A 24,297-nucleotide genomic window follows, 5' to 3' on the forward strand; every position below is an offset into this window, starting at 1 on the left:
TTCAGATGATCCAATTAATTTAGTCAGGACATGGCTGTCCTAATTAATCCTGCATGATTCAAAGACTATTTATGCAGTACAGCTGCAAGCACACAAAAATGTATTTATCCTAAAAAAAACCCCAAAAAACTTAGAAAATAAAAGTTTCCTGTCTTGGTCCCAAGTCCATTTGACCCGCTGGAAAAATACCACCAATTTGGAAGGAGGCTTTTAGAGCAATTTGCATTATTTTTAGGAAAGATTATCTTAAAGCCAAGATTCTGAAAGACTCTTCAGAAGTCTAAAGCACCACTCGAGACCAAGTCACAAAAGCTTTCTGCAGACAAAATTCTCATTACAATCAGCAGGGGTTTGCTCTCCTAATGAATATTTGAGTGAACTGATTGGAGTGCTCAGCTTTGGAGGTGGTTGGAGCACAAGATCTTCTTGACTCGATGATTTCCCTGCAATACACAGCGCTGATCTCTTGGAAAACAGCAATTGTGGCAGGGCTGAAAAGGCTGGAAATGGGTGAAGTTCTACCCAGAGGAGCTCTCTGAAGTACAAATTGTTCTTACTTCAATGACACCGCTCAAAGTTCCCATCAAATAAACGATCCAACTGCTCCAACTCCTTCAAATAATACAGACAGGCTGGAATTCTCACCCTCTTGTGCAAATAAACTCGGAGAAAGAGAAATTAAGGAGTTCTTGTCCTCTGAGATCTGCCTTGATTCACAGCGGGATGAAGCCGTGAGCTGAGTTACAGCCTGCCATAACCAGATCCCACAGTGGAAGCTCTCCACAGCTCCTGTCACTCTCAGGGGATCACAATTCCCATCCTGGGTTTTAATGGCCAAAGGGCAAACTGCAGCTGCCCAACAAAAGCCTTTATGTTCGTGCACCACCCAAAATCCTCGGCACGGAAAGCGACGGCACCGAACTCAGAGTTCTTCTTGGTTCCACAAAGCACTGAACCGATTTAGGGAGGTTTTAGGGGTTTTCAGACCTTTGTGGGACTTTGTGTCAGTCCACCCACTGCCAGGGTGAAAGATTGGGATCAAACTCCAGAGGTTCCCAACAGGTTCTGACCCCACGCAGACCCTGGGGATGCTCCGTAGGCATCACCCCCCTCACCCCAATCCCTGCCGAGTGGTTTCGGCCCTGCACTCTGGAATTGGCCACCTCTCAACACAAAATGCCAGGGGAGCTTCTCCATGGGATATTCCAAGTGGCACAGGGAGGTTTCTGAGTCCTTCCCAGCCCACCCTCGTACACCCCAGAGTTCCACAATCAACCAGTTTTGCCACCAAAGCCAAGACAAAATCCTTCTGTCTCCTCTCCCCCTCTCCATTCTTCTTCCCCATATCCCAATTTATACCCTGTTCTCCTACAGCAGTTTTCGTTGGGCTGTTTCATCAAGTGGATCATTAAAAACAACATTTCTCTGATTACATTTATTTAGTTTTACTTATTTAAATAGGTTGCTTCTCCAGAAAGGTCACTTACTCTTATTTCTCCTTTTTTCCCCCCAAGAAACAGAAAATATTTTAGTACATTCTTCTATTTAAACAAGCACAGTAGATTAATTAATGTATTTAGTCTCTGGAAAGCTTCTAAGTTCTGTCTAGCAGAAAGTGGCCATGAAATTTTCTAGTTTTTTTCCCTGTAATTAGGCATAATAATTAGCACAATAATGCCCTTGTTAACATCCCTAATTATGTGCAACTAGTGCATCAATAGCTCCTAGAATGAAGCTGGTTACCTTTCCATCTCCTGTGGGCACCAGGATCCTGTGCTGAGCAAGGACAGGCTGAGGAGCCACAAATCAAACAGCAAAACTCCTCAGCCTAAACCAGCCCCAACGCCAAAACCACTCCTCAGAAAAGCTGTAAAATAGCTCCCAGCCAGGCAAAAAAAAGTTCAATAAACCCTCCACAGCAACAGCAGCACCAGGTTCTCCCAGCACCCAATTTTGCCATTTGTTCTTTTGGACTCATTAATCAGCTCCGGCCGCTGGTTCTGCCTCGGCTCTGACGGAACCGACGCAGGGACCTCTTCCATGTTCACATTTTCAGCGTGTCCTACCCTATCACCAAGCTGCTCAGGTGAGCTCTGCTGGGAGGTTGGCTCCTTCCAGGAATAGAAATTAATTAATCAGTGTATTTTCCGCCCCCGTGCCAGGAAAAACATCCCTGATTAAAACGCCGCGCGCGAGTTTTCGCAATCACGGCGACGCCGCTATTGATTAAATGGAAGCCTTGTGAGCACTCACTCCTTTTAGAGGTGGATTTATTTCATTCTTCTCAAGCTGCTTTGTTTTAATTAAAGGGTGCATTCCAGACACGCTGTTATTATATATTGAGAACACCTCTGTAAGCCTAAACTATCTTTGTGGGAAAAGAGAGTGCTCGTGGATGATGGAAGGATTAATTCCCCCACTCAAATCAGGCTGGAGAACAGCGTGCCTTGGAGGCAGTCACTGAAACTTGGTGTGGAAGCTCCAAACCCATCCACAACTCTGCTTCCAGACAGGAAAAAATGCTTCAAACACGAGCAGTTGGGGCACCCCAAATAAATCCCACCCAGACTGCAAAGCTGGCAGTCTTGGCATCTTATCTGGCTGATGTCACTTACATGGAAATAAAGAAAGGAGCAACCTTTTGGTCCCAGCCTCCATCAGCAGCCGTCCTCACACACTTGGTACGCTCAAATTCCATCTTATCCTTTCCACATCCCACAGGACAGGACATCACACTTGCCCCTGGCACCTTTTCACATCTCACTGCTTTCTTTTGTATCTTCATGGAGACAAATGTTCACCAATTTCTTTTGAAAACACCAGATATTAATCCTCACACATTCCATTATAAGGAAATCATGCTAAATTAGCCCAATAATTACAAATTGTGAATTATCTGGTCAGGTCTGATAGATGGGAGCTTGAAGCACTCTTGACCTTAAATACCTCATGCATTTCTCAGTATTTTACTTGCAGTGCAATTGCATGGAATCCTCTGGGAAGAAGATTCTGATAAATGCACATTCTTCAGTTATTTTTGCCATTTTTAACTTACCAAAGCCACACAACCCTTCTCAAGATGTCTAGAACATTTTCAAACCTCCGTGTGCATAAATTAGTGCTGCTGCACAAGGCAGCCCTAATTGATGCACTCACTATGGACCCAATTAGCTCCCCTGTACCAGAATGCCAAACACATTTCCTTAATAAAGCAGAACAGATCACATCTAATATTTATACAGAAGGCCAAGCTTTGACTGTTGTGTCACCAACTCCAGACTTTGAGAAAGGAATTCTGAATCAGCAGGGACACTTTTCACCATCCCAGGTGCTCCCAGCCCTGTCCAGCCTGGCCTTGGGCACTGCCAGGGATCCAGGGGCAGCCCCAGCTGTTCTGGGCACCTGTGCCAGGGCCTGCCCACCCTCACAGGGCAGAATTCCTTCCCAATATCCAATTTAAATCTCCCCATGATGAGGCTCTGTGGTCTCACCCTCCTCCTGCCCAGAGCAGCCCCTTCCCCTCTGGGTGCAGACAGCTGGCAGGGACTCAATATCTTCATTATTCTCTTGTTAATATTTTGATTTCTCCCAGCCCAGCTGGTTTCATTCCTTGGTAAGGCTGAGCCAAGCCTGAATGCTCACAAGCTGAGACTCCACGGAGGGAGCTGAGAGTGACGTGGTGAACTGAGAGAAAACAACCCAAAACTGCTGATGACGTTTGTGCTGTGGATGTTTCTCACTCGTGTTGGGAAGCAGAATCCCTGCCAGACATCTCTGTGCAGTGGTGATTCTGCTTCAAGCCCTCCCTCTGCATTTCTAACCTACTTGGGGCATCTCCCATGGATTTATTCTGTCAGGTTTTGGCTGCCCCAGGTGCCAAGAGCATCACAGAAAGCACCAGGGACCACATCAAGGTGGCCAAATCCTGGGAAGGTTTAACTGTGCTGAGGTTTGCACAGTTAAACCTCACCCAAAATATTGACTTAGAGCAGTGCTGTGTAGCTAGCCAAGATCAGGGTAAAGCAGTCTGTGAAGTGGACCATAAACTGATAAAGAAATGAAGTGAAATGGGGAACTGCTTGCCTGCATCCTCTGTGAGGAGAGTAATTTAAGATACTGCTGTCCCACAGGAAATATGCTTACAGGGGCTCTGAGCAAAGCCATGCCTGATGAACAGTGGCAGGATGAAGTGCACTAAGTCACTTCACACGACAAGCAAACCATTTTTCACCTTTCAGACATTTATTTCAAGCAGATTAATCAAAATGAGCCATTTTGATTTTCATGGATTCCTAAATCAGTTTAACTCTTATCAAACAACCTTTGTTCAAGACTCTGGTAAGTTAAAGCCATATAAGCATTTTACAGCAGAATAACCAAAAAATCACATTATTTTTATAGCTCTAATGAGAATATTATACCACTAGAAATTATGCAAAGTGATACACCTGCAATAGAGCTGCTCCAGTGAGTGCTCCCATTTTGCACCCCACAAACCCCTTCCAGCCCCAGTAACACAAAACCCTGGATAAAAACCACTCCTATTTCTGCTCAGGTATCTTTAGGTTTAAGTGTACAACTCTGCAATGAAGTTTGGCATTCTTTAAGCAGAGGGCAGTATTACATCAGGAAATGTTATTAAAGTTACCTGCTGCACAGCACGGGAGATTACAGCACTGCCAGCGAGCAGACATATTCCAGGTAACTGATTTTATGGATATATAAAGTTCCTGAAACTACAGCTATATTCAATTATGACAGAAAATTACAGACAGGAGAGCACTGCAGCCTTCTCCTACACTTTGCTAAGAATAAAAACCCTTCTTGTCAATGCATTGTTTTACTCTGACCAAGTCCCTTGAATCTCAGAGGGTTTACCCTTCTCTCCTCAAATTAGCAGCTCATGAAATATGAATGTACCAGCAGCTCTGCCCATTCATCCTTTAAATTCACACGTTCTCCCATCCCTGCTGGACCTGGCTCTGCAGTCCTCTAACAGGAATTACTCCTCTGAGCACCCTTTGATGCTTTTGGCTCCTGCAATCCCCCCCCCTGCTGCTGCTGCCCCTCGGAATGGCAAAGTGGGAGCAGAAAACCCAGCCAGGAGATAAAATTCCCCAGCAAAGGCTCAGCCTTAGAACTTCCCCTCCTGCTCTGACATTTGTGTAACATTCAGAGGCCTCTTGCTCACACAGAGATGTTCCTCATCTCCAGCCAAGCACTTCAGATGGGAAGAATTATCTATTCCTCACTGACATCTTCCACTAAATGGAACATTTAATTAATTTGGTGCAAGGCCAGTCTGATCTCTTCTGCTCGCACGGAGACGAGCACGACTTGTAACTCTCTGGCACCGTTTCTTCTCCTCCTCCTCCTCCTCAAAAGGAACTTTAGTTGTTTACAGAATAGATACAAGAAAAGCCAAGCTGGTACAGTGACACATCATTAGTTAAAAATACACCACAGCATAAAGAGCTTTAGTGCCGAGAGCGCGTCGGAATGCGGAATTACACGAAAATGGCTCAGGAAGGAAAATGGAAGTCATCTGGAAAGTGGTGATTTTTCCTGCTACAGGCTGGAACAGAACAAAAAAGACTGCAAGCACTTTGTGTTATTGCAGAAATCCAACTTTAGTGCAATTAACCAAGCTGAAAAAACAGTATAAAGGGTTATAAAAATACTTGGAATGCATTACCGTCTCTAAAATGCAGATGGTAAACAGAGGGTGTGAGGAAATGGGGGGAAGGTCTCAAAAACCAGCCCAAAGTGCAGGACCCTGGCCAGGGGCAGCATAACCAGCAGGGACAATTTGTGATTTGCAGCAAGCTGCAGGGAGCTCTGAAGACAGAGAGGTGGAAATGCAGCAGAGATGAGAGGAGCTCCTGGGCTGATTCCTGAGCAAAGCCAAAGCCAGCCAGCCCCACGTTGGGTCTGAGAGCCACAATGAGCTGGGACTGCACAGAGCTCAGCTCAAAACCACAGCAAAGCCCAGGGCTGGGAGCTCCCTGTGAGAGAAAGCTCAGCTCCAGCCTGGTGGTGATGCTGCCTCGTGGTCCTGAGCTGCTGGGCGCTCAGAGAGAGCCCAGGTTCACAACTCAGATCAGAAATATGGGCAGAGACCCCCTGAAATAAACCACTTACACCTTGCTTTGAAATGGAGCTCAGACTAAAATAAGAAATTGAAAACCAGCAGGTGAAATGTTGTCAGGTACCAACATCTGTACAACATCTGCAGGAAGGTCTGTGTGGAAGGGACCCCAAATCTCATCCAGTGCCAGCCCTGCCATGGCAGGGACACCTCCCATTGTCCCAGGGTGCTCCAACCTGGCCTTGGGCACTGCCAGGGATCCAGGGCAGCCACCAGGGCCTCACCAGCCTCACAGAGAGGAATTTCTCCCTAACTGACCAATCTTCCACCCACTGACATCAGAGCAAGCCCCAAGCACACCCCAGGCATTTGGAATGCTGGAAAGCTGGAGATCAGACAGTTTCAGGTCTTGATGCATAAAAAGAAATTATGAACAGAATATTCCTGTAGCTGTTCCAAAAGGAATTACCAATATGAGACTGTCAATAGTGGGGGCTCGAGTTCCAGGGGGTAACAAAGCACAGCCCACTGCAGCTCCAGGGCTGCCAAAGAAGTCACCAAGAAAAAGTGAAAGAGATGCTCTAGTGACATTTTAAAGGGGGAAAAAAACCAGAGTTAGCTCTAATCATCATCTCCTGATGAGGTGTTTTAATTCTAGGATAACAGACTGTGGCAAAACCTAAATAAAAACAAAGAATCAGGACACATCTGTTCTGCATGAAAACGTTTTTATCCCCCCGTCTGCTTCCTATGGAAGCAAAAAAGACTTCAAGGACTGTGCTGAGGATAAGATCTGCTGTATCAAAGCAGGTGATACAGCAGAGTTGTGATAATTCTTGTGGAATGAGAGGAGCGAAGATTAAGAGGAAAATGAGGAACTAAGAGATCTTTGAACTGCTTTGAAGTAGGGCACCAAAAAGCTGCTCCAAATTCCCATTAACTTCAGCAGTGCATGAAATGCAGCTTACTGCCTGCATGGCTCCACGTTCTGGAAATTCCAGAGTGGGCAGTTAAACCCTGGAAATCCCCAGATGACAGGCAGGGAAAGCAGCACAGCTCTGCACGCTCAGGGCTGGCAGTGAGTCAGCAGCACAAAGGAGAGCACAGCTCCAACAGGAACGGGCACACGGGGAAGAACTGATGGCCAGGAGGTTCTGGGGTGAGGAGGAGTGGAAATGGTGGCTGTGAGAATGAAGTGGTAACTCCTAAAAGATTTACAAGTGGTGAGGGAGATGAAGTGATGGGAAAAAAACAGAAGGAATTACAAGCTGGAGACAAAAAGTGAGTCAGATTCCAGCTCCTCCTTTGTGCCACATGGTGCATTGGGGACAGCTGCCACTCAATAAATCCTAAAATAACTTTTTACTAGAAAACTTTGAGCAGGGCACTTGCACCTCCACAGACCCCTTCCAAATCAAACAAAAACCACCAGAATTTGCAAGATGGTACAGGCAGATCAATAATGTTAAAAGAGGTTTAAGAGAAATCAAACAAAATGTGTATTTGCAAGTAAGGAGCTAAAGATGTTGTTCTTAAAATGGTATAAGCAGGGACAATGATCAGCTTGAATGACTCAAACAAACCAAAACCCTCCTGTTTTCCTTCTCAATAAGTTTCTCAGGTTCACAGTTGTCCTAAGATCCAAATTCAAAGAAAAGCTCAAAATTGACCCTAAGGAATATTTCTCCTCACTTCATTTGGCAGATGGATCCTTGGAAGCAAGGAATCCATTTGCCAAACACTTCCAGGGGGGCAAGGGATGCAAATTTTCACCCAAGACCAACATAAAGACAGAGAAACCAGGGAAACACTTCTTGAGGGACTCACACTCCAACAATTTTATGCAGAATCACATCTATAATATTTTTATTGTAACTAATAGGGTGACAAAATCAGTTACAGCAAAGATTAGACTGAATATTTTAACCCACAAAGATTAATCTGAATTGGAGATTTCCTGAAGAACCCTTTTTTCTGTTTGAGTTGTTTATTTCGAGGTATCAAATCTTTTTAAAAGGAGCAGTAAAATCAAAGTGTGCCCCAGTGAGCCACAAGGGGTTGGCAGCATCAGGTGTTTCACCAAGACTTTGCTTTGCTTTGGGGTTTCCTGATTTCTCAGTATCACAAAATCCCAGACTGGTTTAGGTTGGGAGGGCCTTTAAAGCTCATCCAGTTCCACCCCTGGCACTTCCACTATCCCAGATTGCTCCAAGCCCTGTCCAGCCTGGCCTGGAATTGAGCAAAGACTTTAAAGGCACTGGTGGGGTATCAAACCTGGCAGCAATAATTCCACAATTCCACGTGCCACAATCCCAGCAATAACCAAACCTTTGTGTTTGCCAATTCAGCTTTTTTTTTTGTTTTTTGCCTTATGGGGCTGTGGGTTAAAAGGGGCACGAGAGATGCACATTCAGTACACCTCATTTCCATCTGTAAAGTAAATGTTTAATATTCCAGGAGTGGGAAATTAATTTCCTAAATGTTAATTGATGCTATTTCAAATCGCTGAGGGCACATTGAAGGCATTTCAAATGATTAACACAAGATTTGATGGCAAAGGAGCCATTTCAGCAATGGGCAGAGCCACAGCCATCCCTCCTGTCCCACCTGCTGCAAGAAACACTCACTGAAAACCAAGGGAAACGGGGGAACTGCATCTGACTAAAATCCAGCCTGACTCTGTGTCCTCCCCTTGAGGACAGAGCTGCTTTTAGGGGAGTTTTGGGGTTTTTTTTGGATTTGCACTGTGGACATCACTGATGACACAAGTGGTGGCTGTTCAAGCCACTCAGCCCTTCACAAGCACATCCTCAAAGAACCAAAATGATCAAATAATCCAAATAATTGCAAGAAAAAAACCACCATGAACCCCCCCCAGTTGATGTGCAGCCCCACAGCCCAGCAGCATTCCCACAGGCTGCTCCTCTCCCAGCCTGCAGGACAAACCACAGCTCTGGCCTGGGATAATCCATGGAAAAGTGTCAGAGCCTGAGGAGTGAGAGCAATCCCAGCACATCAGGCTGGGAGGGAGCAGGGGCTCTGAAAGGAAATCCTGTGAAATGCTGGAATGAGGCACATCCCTGGAGCTATCACCTGGTAATTACCTGTGCTTCCAAAATCTCTTGGCAAAGGAAGGATCTGCCCAGGCACCTGTGACTGAACTCCAATTTACCCCAAGTTTTGTCCAAGTATTTATTTATCATGATGTTAGGGTGAAAAGCCAAGTTGTGAGGACTCCATCCTAAAAATTACTCAAAAAAATTACTCAAAAAAATTACTCAAAAAAATTACTCAAAAAAATTACTCAAAAAAATTACTCAAAAAAATTACTCAAAAAAATTACTCAAAAAAATTACTCAAAAAAATTACTCAAAAAAAACCCTCAAAAAAAACCCTCAAAAAAAACCCTCAAAAAAAACCCTCAAAAAAAACCCTCAAAAAAAACCCTCAAAAAAAACCCTCAAAAAAAAACCCGCAAAAAAACCCTCAAAAAAACCCTCAAAAAAACCCTCAAAAAAAACCCTCAAAAAAAACCCTCAAAAAAAAACCCTCAAAAAAAAACCCTCAAAAAAAACCCTCAAAAAAAACCTCAAAAAAAAACCCTCAAAAAAAACCCTCAAAAAAAACCCTCAAAAAAAACCCTCAAAAAAAACCCTCAAAAAAAAAACCCTCAAAAAAAAAACCCTCAAAAAAAAAAAAAACCCAAAAAAAACCTCAAAAAAAAAACTCAAAAAAAAACCTCAAAAAAAACCCCCTCAAATAAACCCTCAAAAAAACCCTAAAAAAAAATACTCAAAAAAATAATACTCAAAAAAATAATACTCAAAAAAATAATACTCAAAAAAAAATAATACTCAAAAAAATAATACTCAAAAAATAATACTCAAAAATAATACTCAAAAAATAATACTCAAAAAATATACTCAAAAAATAATACTCAAAAAAAATAATACTCAAAAAAAAATACTCAAAAAAACCTCATGAGCAGCCCTGGGGGCACAGGCACCACCTGCTCCATCTCCAGCAGCAAACCCCACTGTGATTTGAATTGAATTCCAGCAGCCGTTTGATTTTTTCCCCCACAGCCTCTCCCCTCTCCATTTCCTCCTCGCTCCCAGTGATTCAGCAGTTTATTCCTCACTACACTAATCCCTCCATAAGACAGTTTCTCATCCCTTTCAAGCAGTGCTCAGGACAGTAGTTGCCCATTTCACTGCTGTTTGGGGGGCTTTTTTTTTTTTTTTTTCTATTAAATAGGGATTTATCTCAGACACGCTTTGGCTTTCAGGCTCCACCACTTTTCCAGCCTTGAGGAGCATCATGAGTCCTCACACTGTGCTCATCCAGTCTCTCAGCTGAGCTGATGACAGCGATGCAGGAATTAAAAAAGGAGGCGGAAAAATGGAAATGTGGAGCCCAGAGGATCAGAAACAGGCAGTGACACCTGGAACCTGAACCAGCTGTGAAATGTTCTTCAGAATCCCTGGAAAATACAAATTTACAGGAGACTGCACAGACCTGCCAGCTGCCTCTTTGAGTTACTCACCAAAAAGGGGCAGAAATTCAGTTAATAGGGAGAAAAAAACAATAGGGAAAACAAAGTGGCAGGACCCAGAGCTCCCAGCAACTCCTATCACTCAATAACACCTTGGAATCCAGGCTGAGCCATCTTGACCCAGCTGTTTGGGCAGAGGCTCAAAACTCAGTCCAGTGACTCTCCAGTGTAGTAATGAGCAGTTTAATTGCTTCTGATCATAATCATCCAACAGCCATGAGCTGTTTATCTGAGAAAAATTAATCCTCAGAGGGTGACCCTCGTGTCCACAGCGTGTTCTCAGCCGTGGAGTGATTGATAAGTTATTCCAAGCCAGTCCACAGAACCACTGGTAGTGGCATTTTATCATCAAAGCTCCTTTGCCCTTCATCAAAGGCTAATTCAACATGAAATCCTTAACTATGGGCTGCACCACAAGATAAAGTTAGCAGCCTTGAAAAGGCTGGGAAATGGCAATTTGCACACACAAACACAAGATTGAGAGCTCCCATCATAACCTGCCTCATCAATCACCAGCTGCAGGGGCTTTAGCAGGACTATTTCCAGAGTCTATTAAACTTCACCACATCTTAACCTTCTTGTAAGGCCACAATAATCTCTTTTATAATATCAAACCAGTGCAGAAGGGCAGACTTGCTCCGTGCCAAAGCATGCCTGGTGTCAGATTGCAGATTTAACAGCCTTGCTGCCTTCCCAGACATTCCTTGGTGCCACTTCAGCCCCATATTCCCACTCAGGGAGCACAGGCAACATCTCACACAGGCTCTGAAAGGAAATCCTGTGAAATGCTGGAATGAGGCACATCCCTGGAGCTATCACCTGGTAATTACCTGTGCTTCCAAAGTCTCTTGGCAAGGGAAAGATCTGCCCAGGCACCTGTGACTCAACTCCAATTTACCCTAAGTTTTGTCCAAGTATTTATTTATCATGATGTTAGGGTGAAAAGCCAAGTTGTGAGGACTCCATCCTAAATATTACTCAAAAATATTACTCAAAAAAAACCCCAAAACCCCAAACACTCCAACTCTCAAGCAAAATAACTAATGCAATAACTAATTACAATCAGGGTTGTGTCAATAAGCTGCCATCTCACTCTGCTGCAAAGTCAGGATGCTCTCTCCCAGCCCATCCTCTAAAAACACAACTTAAACCACTTTAAAGTGGCCGTTTGGGGGATTCTGTTCAATTGAATTACTTCAGAACTACTGACTGTTTTAATTTTTGGGGGTTTTTGGGGGCACAGGGAGCCCAAGTACTCAGGGGAGAAGGAAGCAGCCAAGGAAAGGGATGGCAGAGAGGCCCAGAAGGTGAAAAGCAGGAGAAGGGAACCAGGCTGGAAGCAGGAGATAACACAGAGGAAAAGAAAGGACACAGCAGATTTTCAGAGGATCAGGAAGAGTAGGAGGAGGTGGTGGCAGGCACATCTGACAGTGAGGAGCCAGGGAAGGAGGACAATTCAGGACCCTGGGAAGCAGAAGGATGCCTGGAGATCACAAACAACCCTTGTCTTTGAAGGAGGGATCTAAAAACTGCATGTTGGAGGCAGTTCAGTGCCCATCCATGAAATCCTCTCCCACAGTGACCCCCAGCACTTCCAGCTGAGCCAAGAGCTGCCAGACCCAAGCAGTCCCACACCAGGCAAAGGGGAAGCTGCCCGTGGACAAAACCAGTCCCAATCCTGTCCAGCCATGCCCTCCAAGCAGACTCTGCCCAGCAGAACCTCCTGTTTCAGAGCACACAGTTTTAGGACATTTCTCCAGCACAACTGTGTGTTGTCTGCTGGTAAAAATTCTAATTAAATCTGCACTCTGAGCCTGGTTGTGGGACACAAAGCACAGATGCTACAAACTCTAACAGGACTGCTGGCCTGTCACTGTTTTAATTAGCTCGACAGGTAATCAAGTTGAATTCTGTAATTACACCACTGCAAAGCACAAATGTTTCCTTTCAGATCCCTACTCCTGGAGTCCCTTTGGTCAAGCACAGGCAGCTCTGAGCCACAAGACCAGAAGCCAAAGCCCAAGCTTGGCTTCCTCAGGGCCTGGCTTTGGCTCAGCAAGGCTCATGTGCTGCTGAGGAGCGTGGGAGAGAAACTCCTGCCCACCCCCAGAGATGGAATATGCATAAAAGCTGAATCTGCAGTCCCCAAATGTGTCATTTTGTCAAGTACAGCAGAGTGTGTGCCCACTTTTCCCTAAAACCACCCTGTGCTTGCTCCTTGAGAGCACAGCCCTGGATCCCAAGGCTCGCTGCCGCCGGGGCAAGGGGCAGACTTTGGGCACACAAAATTCACTTTTTAGGGTACCTCAGCAGCTTGGGTGATACTGCTGTTCCCACTCCCCACACAGGAACCAAATTCTGCCTTGTGGGGCCATTCCCAGACCCAAACACCCCACAGGGCACTGCTGACCCTCTCGTGGCTCCCATTCACCAAGGGCTTCCCCACTTCAGCTTTTATTTCAAGTGCCCCTTCACTCCCAGTGCCACTGATGCCTTTTGGGCTACCTAAACCAGAGGCCAGGCAGAATTAAGGCAATAAAAAGCTGTTCTATTTATTGAAGGTGCCAATTTTGGGCAGACAAAGCCCCCAGGGGCTGCACCCAGAAATGGATGATGGGTCAGGGTTTGCACACTTGGATAAGTTTGGTCCATTTGCACGTTGGGGGTTCATCTGCCAATTCCAGCTCCAGGGAATGCAGTCACTGACCCCAGGTTTGCTCCCCCAACTCACTTTTGTTCCCATCTCTGGCCCTGGGGCAGTGAGGTGTCCTTGGCTGCCAGGCCTGGAGAGGAATTGCTGTGTCTGCCCCAAATGGGGAAGCAGCAGCTCCCACTGAGTGTGGGGTTTGGAGTTCCACACTAAAGAGCTGCAGGGCTACAGATGGATGGGAAATAGAAAAGCTGAAATCCTGAGGCATCCCCAGAACAGAGACATTTAACCCAAATTCCAGTCACATCCTCACTAATGAGGAGAGTTTACCCAAGAGTTAAAGGCTCTGTAAACAGAAAACAATTTCCATCCCCAGGCTGGGCTGGTGTCAGCATTTGCAAACCATTACCAGCGTGCCCAGAACTGTCTGCTCCAGTCCTCCACACTTCCTATCAAACTGGCATTTAAGGATTTGGAATGCAGAACACAAGGCTGCAGCCTAAAAATAATATCCTGAGATTTGATCCTGCACTTCTTATTCAGGCTCAATTAATCAAGGTTGCCTAACTCTTCAGAAGTACTTTTCATCAGCAGATTGAAAACACTTCCCACATGGAATGGGGATCAGCATCTCCTTTTTACTGTGGGGAACCTGGAAATGAGATTTCACCTGAGAAGGAGCTCTGAGGCTAATTTAGGAGTACTGTCCAAAGGGATGAGGAGTCCATTATTCAAAGTTATCTTTTATATTAAGAAATAAGCTTTGCCTTTCAGACCAGTAGAAAGACTAGAAAGTGATCTATCACAGGATTTATCATGCTGTCTTTGAAAGCCTCACACCAAGAGAGCACATTCCAAAAGAGCCAGGCTGAATGGGAATATTTACTTGATCTCCAGCTCCAGTTTTCGTTGTGAACACCCCCCAGGACTAAGGAGAAACTCCCAGGAATCAAGAAATTAAATATTTTTGTCAGAATCCATCTGTAGTCTCTGAGCAGATACAGTAATAACATCTAAAACTAAGACAACATTCATTTCTCAAACAACTGTAAGCTCTGAAAACATCTTGCTCTGCTTTGGAAACAACACGGTTCAGACTTAAAAGCACGTTGGAAAAAACCCCCTCCAGATAATTTCAGGGTCTGGAGAACAAAACCCTCCTCTCCACTAACAAGATTGATTCCCTTTGACATTCAAACTTAGAGGCCATTAAGAAAATTTGACTTTCAGAAACATCACAGGTTTTTTTTGACTAATTCAATTGCAGAGTCAATCATTCAATGATTAATTAAACACCAATTCTGAAAATCTCTTGACAAGAACAATAAGAGCCTAACCAGAAAAAACAACTCTGAAACATTATTGATAACAAGATATCAATATCCTTTTGAAAGAGAGTCACTCTATAGCTTCCATACATCCTGTTAAATACATATAATTTACAATTTACCATTTACAATAATAGCTGAAGGCAAATTGTTCCACCTTCCCCATAAACCTTCCAATGTAGAATTGCATAAATGCAACATACACACTTAAATGCAGATTTATATATTCTTTTAAAAAGGGAAATTAAAACCTCCTGTCAGGGCACAGAGAAACTCCAGGAGAAATTCTCTAGAGCACAAACAACACAAGGGAGGTTCTGAAATTCGATGCAACGATGTTAAGAATAAAGAGAAATTACCCCCAACCCATCAGAATTAGGATTAAGGAATTGTTACCTTCTCCAGTGCATGATACGTCGCCTTCAGTCAAATTTCCAACATCTGAAAGAGGAAATCCAAATGGGATGTTGGTTATGCTGATATTTTAAGACACCCAATTAATTCTGGTTCTTGTCCATTTGTTTTGCAGGCAGCGAGGCTGTCGTGGATGACTTTTATTTGCTTTTTTTCAAAGTGCCACTGGACAACAGCAGGAGCCTGCTCAGATCCTTTGCCACTGCTTGGTTCAGCTCCCCCAGTCCAAGAGGTCCCTTCTCCAAACCCCCTTGGGGTTCAACCTTCCCACCTGGGATGAACCAAACCTTAACTTTCCCACCTCTGACTTCACTAAAGGCTGAAACTCTCCCTCTGATAACTGAGCTGCCAACAAACCACCCTAAATCCCCCAGAAAAGGCTGAAGCAGAGCCATTTCCCATTAGATCATCCAAACCACACGCTAATAAAATTTGAAAAAAAAATAAGAAAAAGCAGGAAACATATTCAACACATGATTTAAACCTAAAGCTTCACATGTTTGGGAGTTAGGTACTGGTCAGAGAACATATGGCAAATGGAAATGATGTTTATGAAATTCAGTGAGCACCAGAATTCAGTGGGCACCAGAAATGCAGCAAAAATATAAGGAAATATAAGCTTTTTTTTTTTTTTTTGCACTATCAACACATCCCAGATAGGAGAGGCAGAAAAAGAAGTCTGACATTTTGCCTGAAGATAAGCACCCATTTCCTGGGCTGTAGCTTAAATTCCAATTTGATACGAGGGAGTCACAGCCAGAGGACAGCCCTGCTCCTGTAATGGGGTTGCTCCTGAAGTCCCTGAGAATTAGATACTGAGAGAAATTCCTCCCTGGGAGGGTAGGGAGGGGCTGGGATGGAATTCCCAGAGCAGCTGTGGCCACCCCTGGATCCCTGGAATGTCCCAGGCCAGGTTGGACACTGGGGCTTGAAGCCCATGGTGTCCCTGCCATGGCAGGGTGGCACTGGATGGGCTTTAAAATCCCTCCCAACCCAAACCTTTCTGGGATTCCATGGATCTAAAAAGCTGCTCCACCCCATCCTGGACTGGGACATTGCATCCCTGGTAGCCCAAAGGGATATTTTGCCTTCATTTACCATGGGTGCACCACTCCCACCCAGCAGCAGCTTTCAGCAAGGACGTGGCCTGACATCTCCCAGCTCCACTCATGGACCAGCAGCTGGCACAGCTCAATTTTCCACCTGGATTGTCGGAGTCCAGGACATCCCTCTGGCTGTCCTGGACTGCCAGGACCCCTGCCAGGGGGCTCAGAGACCTTGGCACAGAGCCCAAGATGCCTGTGGGTTTGATTATGACCCATGGAGCAAGTTACCAATCTTATATGAAGATCTGCAAGGCACAAAAGTATAAGTAGAATAATAGTTACTTTGTCATGGGGTGAAAAAATAGATTTTTGGGGTTTTTAGAATGGGGGTTGAGGGGGCAAGATGGAGGAATCTGGGCGTGTCCAGCCTTTCTCCTTCTTGGCCTCCATCTTCTGGGTGATGGTGGCACTTTTGGATTGGTTTAGAGTGGAAGCTCACTGTCTAACACAGGTGATGGTTATTGGGAAGTTATTGTAAATATTGTACAGGAGTTTTTAGTATAAAGAGATAATGCTACCCTGGGGACAGGCAGAGTGCCCTGGACTGTCCTGCTGAGCAGACCTGGGCTGGACAGGAGAAAGAATTTTATAGATAAGGAACAATGAACAACCTTGAGACGGAGAAGTGAAGAGCTCTGACTCCTTCGAGTGCCAGGCTGGGAAAAGAGACTTTGTGACACATCTGGGGTCACTGTGAGCAGCTAGAGCCTCAAGACTGGATTTGCTGGAGGGAAGAGCTCCCTCCCAGTTCAGCAGACCTGGAGGGGAACAGGTGGAATGCAGCAGCAGCCCTGGGTCTGGGAAAGCTTTTCCATGAGGAACAGGCTCGAGGCAGGCAGAGCCAGATGGAGCCCACTGAAGTGAGCACAGCACCGGGGAGAGCGGGGAAATATTTGATATTCAGAGCTTGGCTAATTAGACATGGAGAAGAAACGAAAGGTTTTGTACCAATCAAAATATTACTCTGTTTACTGTAACTGTTCAACTTATCACTTCACTCAGGCAAAGTTTGGGAGAACAACTCGCACAAGTTAAGCGACGCTCCGCCACCAACGTCCCTGCGTATTTTTAGATGCCACAAAGCCCTGGCTGCTGAAAACAAAGCAAAAAAACCCTACAGTTTTGTCTTGGCCAAGCCTGGCCTGCTCAGCACAGTGAGATTTGGAGCCCAGCAGGCTCCCAGACACCCCTGAGCCCCGTGGGCATGCAGGGCCCAGAGCCAAGGCACAAGAGGTGTCTCACAGCACACCTGCACGCCAGCCCCCAGAGCTGCACCTCACCACGCTTGGGGCTCTTGTTGTGCCATCCCTGGTGTGCCTGAGTGCAGAACCGAGCATGGGCGGCTTTTTTTGGAGCAGACGTGGGAGACTCTGGATGAAATCTTGGTTCTTCTCTTCCCCCACACCCCAGGCAAGTGCAGTTACTACAAAGCTCATGACAGCTTTCTCCTGCTGGAGCTGCTCGCCTCGGGTGGAGCACAAACCTCACCTCCCATCTGCCCACCCAGCATTTGGATAGCTCATCCTGTTGGGCTACAAGGAGCAGGTGAGTGGCTGAAAAACCTCTCCATTCTGATTCTGTCTGCTCAGCAGCTCGAGCCAGCAGCACACAACCACTCAAACCCCTCAGAGACTGCAGGTTCCAACAACAGGAACTCTTCTATGGACAATTTCTTGAAGCACTCTGCCTTGGCAGAGAGAGGTTGACTCAAACCAGGGAGGAGGCACATTCAGAATATTCTGTTTCCAGCACAGGATTTCATCCTGCAGGAATTGCAGACACTCCTGCTAAAACCTGCACATTTGGGATAGTCCTGCTAAAACCTGCACATTTGGGGTACTCCTGCTAAAACCTGCACATTTGGGATAGTCCTGCTAAAACCTGCACATTTGGGATAGTCCTGCTAAAACCTGCACATTTGGGATAGTCCTGCTAAAACCTGCACATTTGGGATAGTCCTGCTAAAACCTGCACATTTGGGATAGTCCTGATAAAACCTGCACATTTGGGATAGTCCTGATAAAACCTGCACATTTGGTGCTCAGGTGGCAGTGCTGGGTTGATGTTTGGGCTCCTCTCAAAAGGGCTTTTCCCACCTTTAAAATTCTGCGTTGGAGATAGTGATTAAATTAATTGTACATTATCCTCACCAGCAGCACTGAACCTGAACTTCCAGGCTGGAAAATCTACAGCTTTTCAATTATATTCCCCCCAAACATCAGCAATGCCCAAGCAATTTTGCTAAATAATAAAGAAACCTCCCCTAGCCTGGAGGGTTTGGCCAGGAATTCAAACCCACACCTTCATCCTCAGGTGACTCCATGGAAGACAGCACACTCAAACCTGAATTTAGCAGGTTCAGTATTTTCTGCATCCCTTGTCAACAGAAGGCTTTGAAAAAAAACTTCAGAACACGGAGAGAAGTTGTCTCCAAAGGAAAAGGCAACAACACTCTTTTAGTGCAGCTCCCCAGTCACCACTGCAGTCATTCTTGAAGCTGTAACATCCAAAACAACCCAAGAACAAACTCAGTTTTGTGCAAGCCTCATTTCATGTAAAGGAACAGCACATCCTTCAAGAGGGGGAAAAAAACGACTTAAGGAGAGAAAATAAAAATAGAGAGGATTCGTTTCACAGTAATGCTGTGTATTTGCACAGAAAAATTCCACTTTTTTTTGTGGAGGCAGTTCTTTGGGAGCTGGCAAGAGGGAGCACTGATGAGAGCCTGGAGAAGTGCTGATCTCCCAGCTGCTGCCAGCAGAAATCCATGCATTACACTGAGTTTCTACTGACACAAACTCATGCAGGGGGGTGAGAGCAGCACTCCCAGAGACACCCGAGGGGCAGTTCCCACCTGGAAGGTTTTGAGCATCATTTGCAGATCCTGCCATTCCTAAAGCATCCTTCCTCAGAGCACCTGGAGCCCAGGCTGCAGGGAGGGAAGGGGTGGGGGGCTTTCCCCAGGGCAGGAAATCAAGCCTGGCTCAGGACTGGCACACTGCTGAGCACCAGGCTGGGATTCCTCACCCCCAAATTCTCCCTTGCTCACTGCAAGCACACAACAACTCATTTGCTGATTGTTTTTATCTTTTTCCTGTCCCTGGTTCTGTTTTGGGTTTAGGTTTATGGAATCAGCCTCCTTGGGCACTGTTGTGCACCACCTGCCAAACCATGGACTTGTCCTGTCTTCCAAACTCTGTTTTTAACCAAGATTAAATAAAACTCTGAGATTTTGCATCTCTGCTTCACTTCAGTCTCAAACTAGACACTAAACACTCAGACTGCAGATTTGCCTTTATCTCCACCCCCTGTACCCTGTAAAGATCTTTTCCTGCTCCTGTTTTCTAACATGAATTTCCAAACCTTCCACACCATATTCCTCAGTTAGGCTAAAGGAACACAAGGGAACAATCCTGTGGGCTGTGGGCTCATTAAGAAATGCTAATAAATAATCCAGTGCACCTGAACTGGCTCCTGCTTCTCTTCATTGCCAGCAGCCCTCGGGAGGAAAGCTGCTCTGTTCCATCCCTACTCCTGCTCCAAGAGGACATTCCCTGGATGAAATCCATGCCCAGCCAGCTCTGCCCCAATCCTGCCTGTGCTGCTTCTCCCAACAAAGCCAGAGGGTGTGAACTCTGAATCAGCATCACCCCCAGCCCTTCCCTGGCCTCCCTCCTGCTCACCCAGTTCAGCCCTGGATTGATTATGGGAGCTCACAGGAGCAGACAGAGCTTGCTGGAGCTGAAATATCAATCCCATGTGCAGAAGCACTTCCTGTGCATTTAAACACTGTTTAGTGAGTCAGCCAAAATCATCCTGCAAGTGTCATCCATCTCCTGAAGGAAAGGCTCCAGCAGCCTCATCCCAGCACAGCTCTGAGGGCTTTCACTCCCAAACAAAACCCTGTCAGAACACAGAGCTCATGTGATTTATTCTAACTAAAAAAAAGTGCAAAAAATTATATTTCAAACTCTTATTTGGTCTCATCAAGTGGGGATGAGCGTTACAAATTTATATTGGATTTTCAGGCTTTACAATTCCATTTGTTGGCTGTCATTTCCTTCACAAATGAACAGAACACTGAGACTCCTCTGATAAACTCTCCAAACCATTGTGGTGCCTGTATTTATTATCAATATGCAGCCATGCAGGTCAAAGGGATTCACCAGCTGATTCCTAAATTGAACTTGTAAGGTGCACAACCCTTAAAATTGCCTCTACTACTTAAAATGGGTTTTCCTGCTCCATCAAAATAACCTTTACTGCCTGTAAAAACCTGTCAGTGACTGCACAGAGCAGAAGCTCCTGTTTGAAGGATGCTCTCCCAAAGCTGTTTTCCCACAGGGATTCAGGTGGAGAGCCCACGGATCAGGAAAAAGCCCAGGGGAACCCCAGGAGCTGCACTCGGAGGGGGATGATGTGTTCATCACCTTCCTGCTTGAAATGCAAAGTAATGACACAAATTAAATTGGTTTTCCTGGTCTGAGTGATGCCTGGGTGTCCCCAAACTGCTGATTGAGAGATCCTCCTCTCACTTGCATGGAGCCCATCAACTTCCCAGAGGTTACTGCAGCTGAACCTGCCAGGCTTTGGGGACACAAAGGGACAGTTCTGACTCTGTCACAGTTTGGGCTTGTGGCTTTTCCCTGCCCACGTGAAACATCCCCAATTTCATTCTCCAAGCAGCTGAAGGGGATGGGGGCTACCAGCTCCTCCTAAGGAAACAACCCCATTTCAGTCCCCATAAACTGCAGGTTTGTAATTTCAGTTTTAATGAGGTGTCAGAGCAGCTCTGAAGCTGCACAAGACCCAACTTCACTCCCTGTCCTCAGGAGCTGAGGCTGTGTGAGCTCTCCAAGCTCATGCTCTGAGACAATCCCAGCACAGCTCAACAAAAACTGACAGGATCTTGTAAAACTTCTGGATTTGTGCACTTTCCACTGGGCCAAAGCTGTCTTCATGGCAGGAGAGCCCAGTGTCACATCCTGGCACCAGAGCTTCAGCACAGCCCAACCAGCTACACCTGCCAGGGCAGGCAGGGCACCACCAGCTCCCCTTCCTTCCTCATTCCCATCACTCCCCTGCAGTAAATGTTTTCTCACTGGGATTGCAGTGCCAGGAGCAAGAACTGGGAGTGACCAGAAACCTCTCTCAGCAAAGGTCACTGATAAAATCCAAATCAGGCACTGAGTAATGAATGCCCACACAACAGATCAGAACCAGCAGCCCTGAGAGTTCATCTCCCAGGCTGGACCATTGTTTATTTTTGACCTGAGGTGACAATTCAGGGCTTGTTTGCCCAGCTAAGGTGTGCACTCACAGCCCCCTGATTGCTGCAAACAAAGGCCTTACATATTTACTGCCAAGCCAACACTTCCAGCTTGGAGCAGAGTCCTCTCCCAGCACTCAGCAGTGAGGGCTTGGTGACCTTCTGTGCTGAGGAATCATCTTGTGCAGGGAGATGAAATGGATGCACGCCCACAGCCTCTCCTGGCTGGAGCTACAGCTCCATCACCAGCAAATTGTTTGTTTTGCTCCTTCTTAATTTGTTCCTTGTCCTTGCAAACCCCAAGACATTTCAGATCGCCCACGTCCTCCCCCAGCACCGTGTTCTCCAGAAAAACAAGGTCTACTCCTTCCAAGCTGCTTCCTCTGAAGAATTGCTGAGAAGTTGCACAAGTAGGTCAGGCAGTGCAGAGGGGTCTGGAGTCTCATTGTGGCCACTTCAGCCACAAAAATGACACTTCCAGGTGCTCAGCCCCGATCTTTCATGTGGAAAAGGCAACAGGATGAGTGAGAGATGGAAGTTTATGTTGCTCTGTTCCACCAGCAGGGATCAAAGCTGGATGGGCAGAGATGTGACAGTGAAAACACCAAAAAATAAAAATCAAAGCTTGAAATGCTGGGGAGAAAGACCCAAAGATTTACAGGTTTTCAGCATGGAGCAGATATGTGGCAATGAAAACACCAAAAAACAAAAATCAAAGTTTGAAATGCTGGGGAGAAAGACCCAAAGATTTTCTCAGAATACCCTGGGAAGGCACAGGGCCAGCTGAGCCTGCTCACCCCAACAGTGCCCCAACACAAGCAGCATTTTCCTTTATTTAAGTTTATTTTATTTTTTAACCCATCATCTCGGGGAACAGAGGGGTGGAGCTGAAGTTTCACTGTTCTATTCCTATTTATCCATGCCCTGGAAACCAGCAGAGCCACATGGACTCTGCTCCTGCCCTTGGGGCCTCACCAAGAGCCCTGGACACAGCCAGGAGAGGAAATGTCACAGGAGAGGCAGTGGAGAGCCAAGAAAACCTCCACTCCAACTTGAGAAAAACTCTCATTTTAAAAAATTCTGAATTGCCGCCAAGCAGAACTGTTGCATTATCCATTTTTAATACAATTATTTAGCAAGTCCTGGATGCCACTAAGGAAACCTGGAAAAAAAGCCACTTTGGCATCAAGAGCCAGCTGGAAAAGGTGATAAAATCCAGGGTTTTGAGAGCAGGAAAATCATACATGAGCCACCAGAAATATCAATATTTTCCCCTTATTCAGCTGCTTGAGCAGTGAGCACAAAGGAAAGCAAGTCAGTGTAGTAAAATTGACATGGCATCAGCAAAAGCCTCCCAAAAACCTTCCCCAGAGCAGGGGAATGCCAACAGTGACTGGGGCACAATAAACCTCCCTATCCTGCAGAAAGCATCCAGGATTTCTTGGGCACAGCAATTCCATCACTAATCAACAATCCATGCTAGGAAATTGTGTCTCAGCCAAATATTTCTTCCAGGGGATTCATAAAACACCCCAAAATATTGAAAACCTGGCAATAAAACACAACCTTTTCTAAGGTAAGTTCCTTCTGAATTATGGTTTCTAAATGAAGTCATTGATGCATCCAAAAATCTCATTATTTAGGAGCAGCAGACAGCGACTAAAGGGGAGTTCAAGCCCTACAAGGAGGAGCAAACCCAAAAAATAAGATTTTTTTCTCTGTTCTTTCCACCAGCCCATCTGAAATAAACCATAAAAGGTGGAAGATGGGACTGTCCCCCAGGTCTGACAAGTGTAAGTAGCACATCAAGGCCAAAAAAAAAAAATCAATTTATTTCATTTAGCACCATCTATTTAATGCACAAATCACATAATTTTACAAAAAAAAAAAACAGACAAACCCTGAACAATGGGTCTAAAATACTTTCAAAACACTGACTAAAGCCAAGAGATTTTGGTGAAGGCCACGTGTATTTATCACCCACAACCAACATACAGTCAATATTAATTAGCAGGTAATATTTAGAGTATTAAATATCAAACTGTAAAATCAGAGGAGCTTCAATTGCTCCCTTCAGATTTTTTTCCCTAATTTAACTCACACTGTCCTCCTGAATTTCCAGAGAAACACTGAAATACCTGCTGAAGTTCCCTCCCTTCCATTCCCACCCCTGCAATAGAACCAGGGACTATTTTCTCTATTTATTCCCTCAGAGTCAGTGGGTTATGAGTAGGAAAAGGATAAAAAATTAAGAAATTCTGGGTTGGGATGTAATCTGTCCACACTGAGAGGCACCAGCCTGACCCCAGTGGGGCTGAGCCCTTCCCAGACCCAGCTCAAACCAGACCAGGTCTCCAGCACTCATTTGTATGGGGAGCTTTTTCCTGCCTCCTCTCCCTCCAGGAGTTCAATTATTGCAGCAGCATCATGAACAGGCAGGATTATTGGATTATTTTCAGGGAAAATTACAGAAAAAGAAAAGGGAATATAATAAGCACAGGGTTTGCCAAAATCCCTTCCTCTTTTTTTGTTTAATATATGTATAAATTACTCCTTTTCCCCCTTATTGTGTGCAGAGAGACCTGATCAACAATTTCCCCTTGGGTTTGGCCAGGGGGACAGAGAAAATTTGGGTTCTGAAGGGGCCCAGGTGTGTTTGCAGCTGCCCTGGGGCTAAAGTTGCTGAGAGGGATCAGCCTGGGACATTCCTGGGGTTCTTTAGGTCTGAAGTCTCTATGACTGTAACCAAGCTGGCTAAAAAGTGTTTAAGAGAAAAAAAAAAACAACAGAGCAGCTCAATATATTTCTACAAATGTCTTAAGGAGAATAAGAGTGATAAAAGTTTTGATTTTTACAAGTGTTGGTGCTTTTCCTGAAAAGCTGGTTT

General features: G+C 45.4%; 1 protein-coding gene across 2 annotated transcripts in view; it reads right to left on the reverse strand.

Annotated features, from left to right (window-relative positions):
• LOC103823699 (contactin-4) overlaps nt 1-24,297 on the reverse strand; it is a 261,680-nt gene that overhangs the window by 210,622 nt on the left and 26,761 nt on the right. Inside the window, exon 2 of one of the 2 annotated variants that reach the window (XM_050979442.1) lies at nt 15,018-15,062. The exons of the other annotated variant lie outside the window; for it this stretch is intronic. The gene's annotated coding sequence lies outside the window, so the exon portion shown is untranslated. The remainder of the gene's footprint in view (nt 1-15,017; nt 15,063-24,297) is intronic. 2 annotated transcript variants of the gene reach the window in all.

The sequence above is a fragment of the Serinus canaria genome, chromosome 12 (genome assembly GCF_022539315.1).
Source record: "Serinus canaria isolate serCan28SL12 chromosome 12, serCan2020, whole genome shotgun sequence".
NCBI classification, from domain to species: domain Eukaryota; kingdom Metazoa; phylum Chordata; class Aves; order Passeriformes; family Fringillidae; genus Serinus; species Serinus canaria.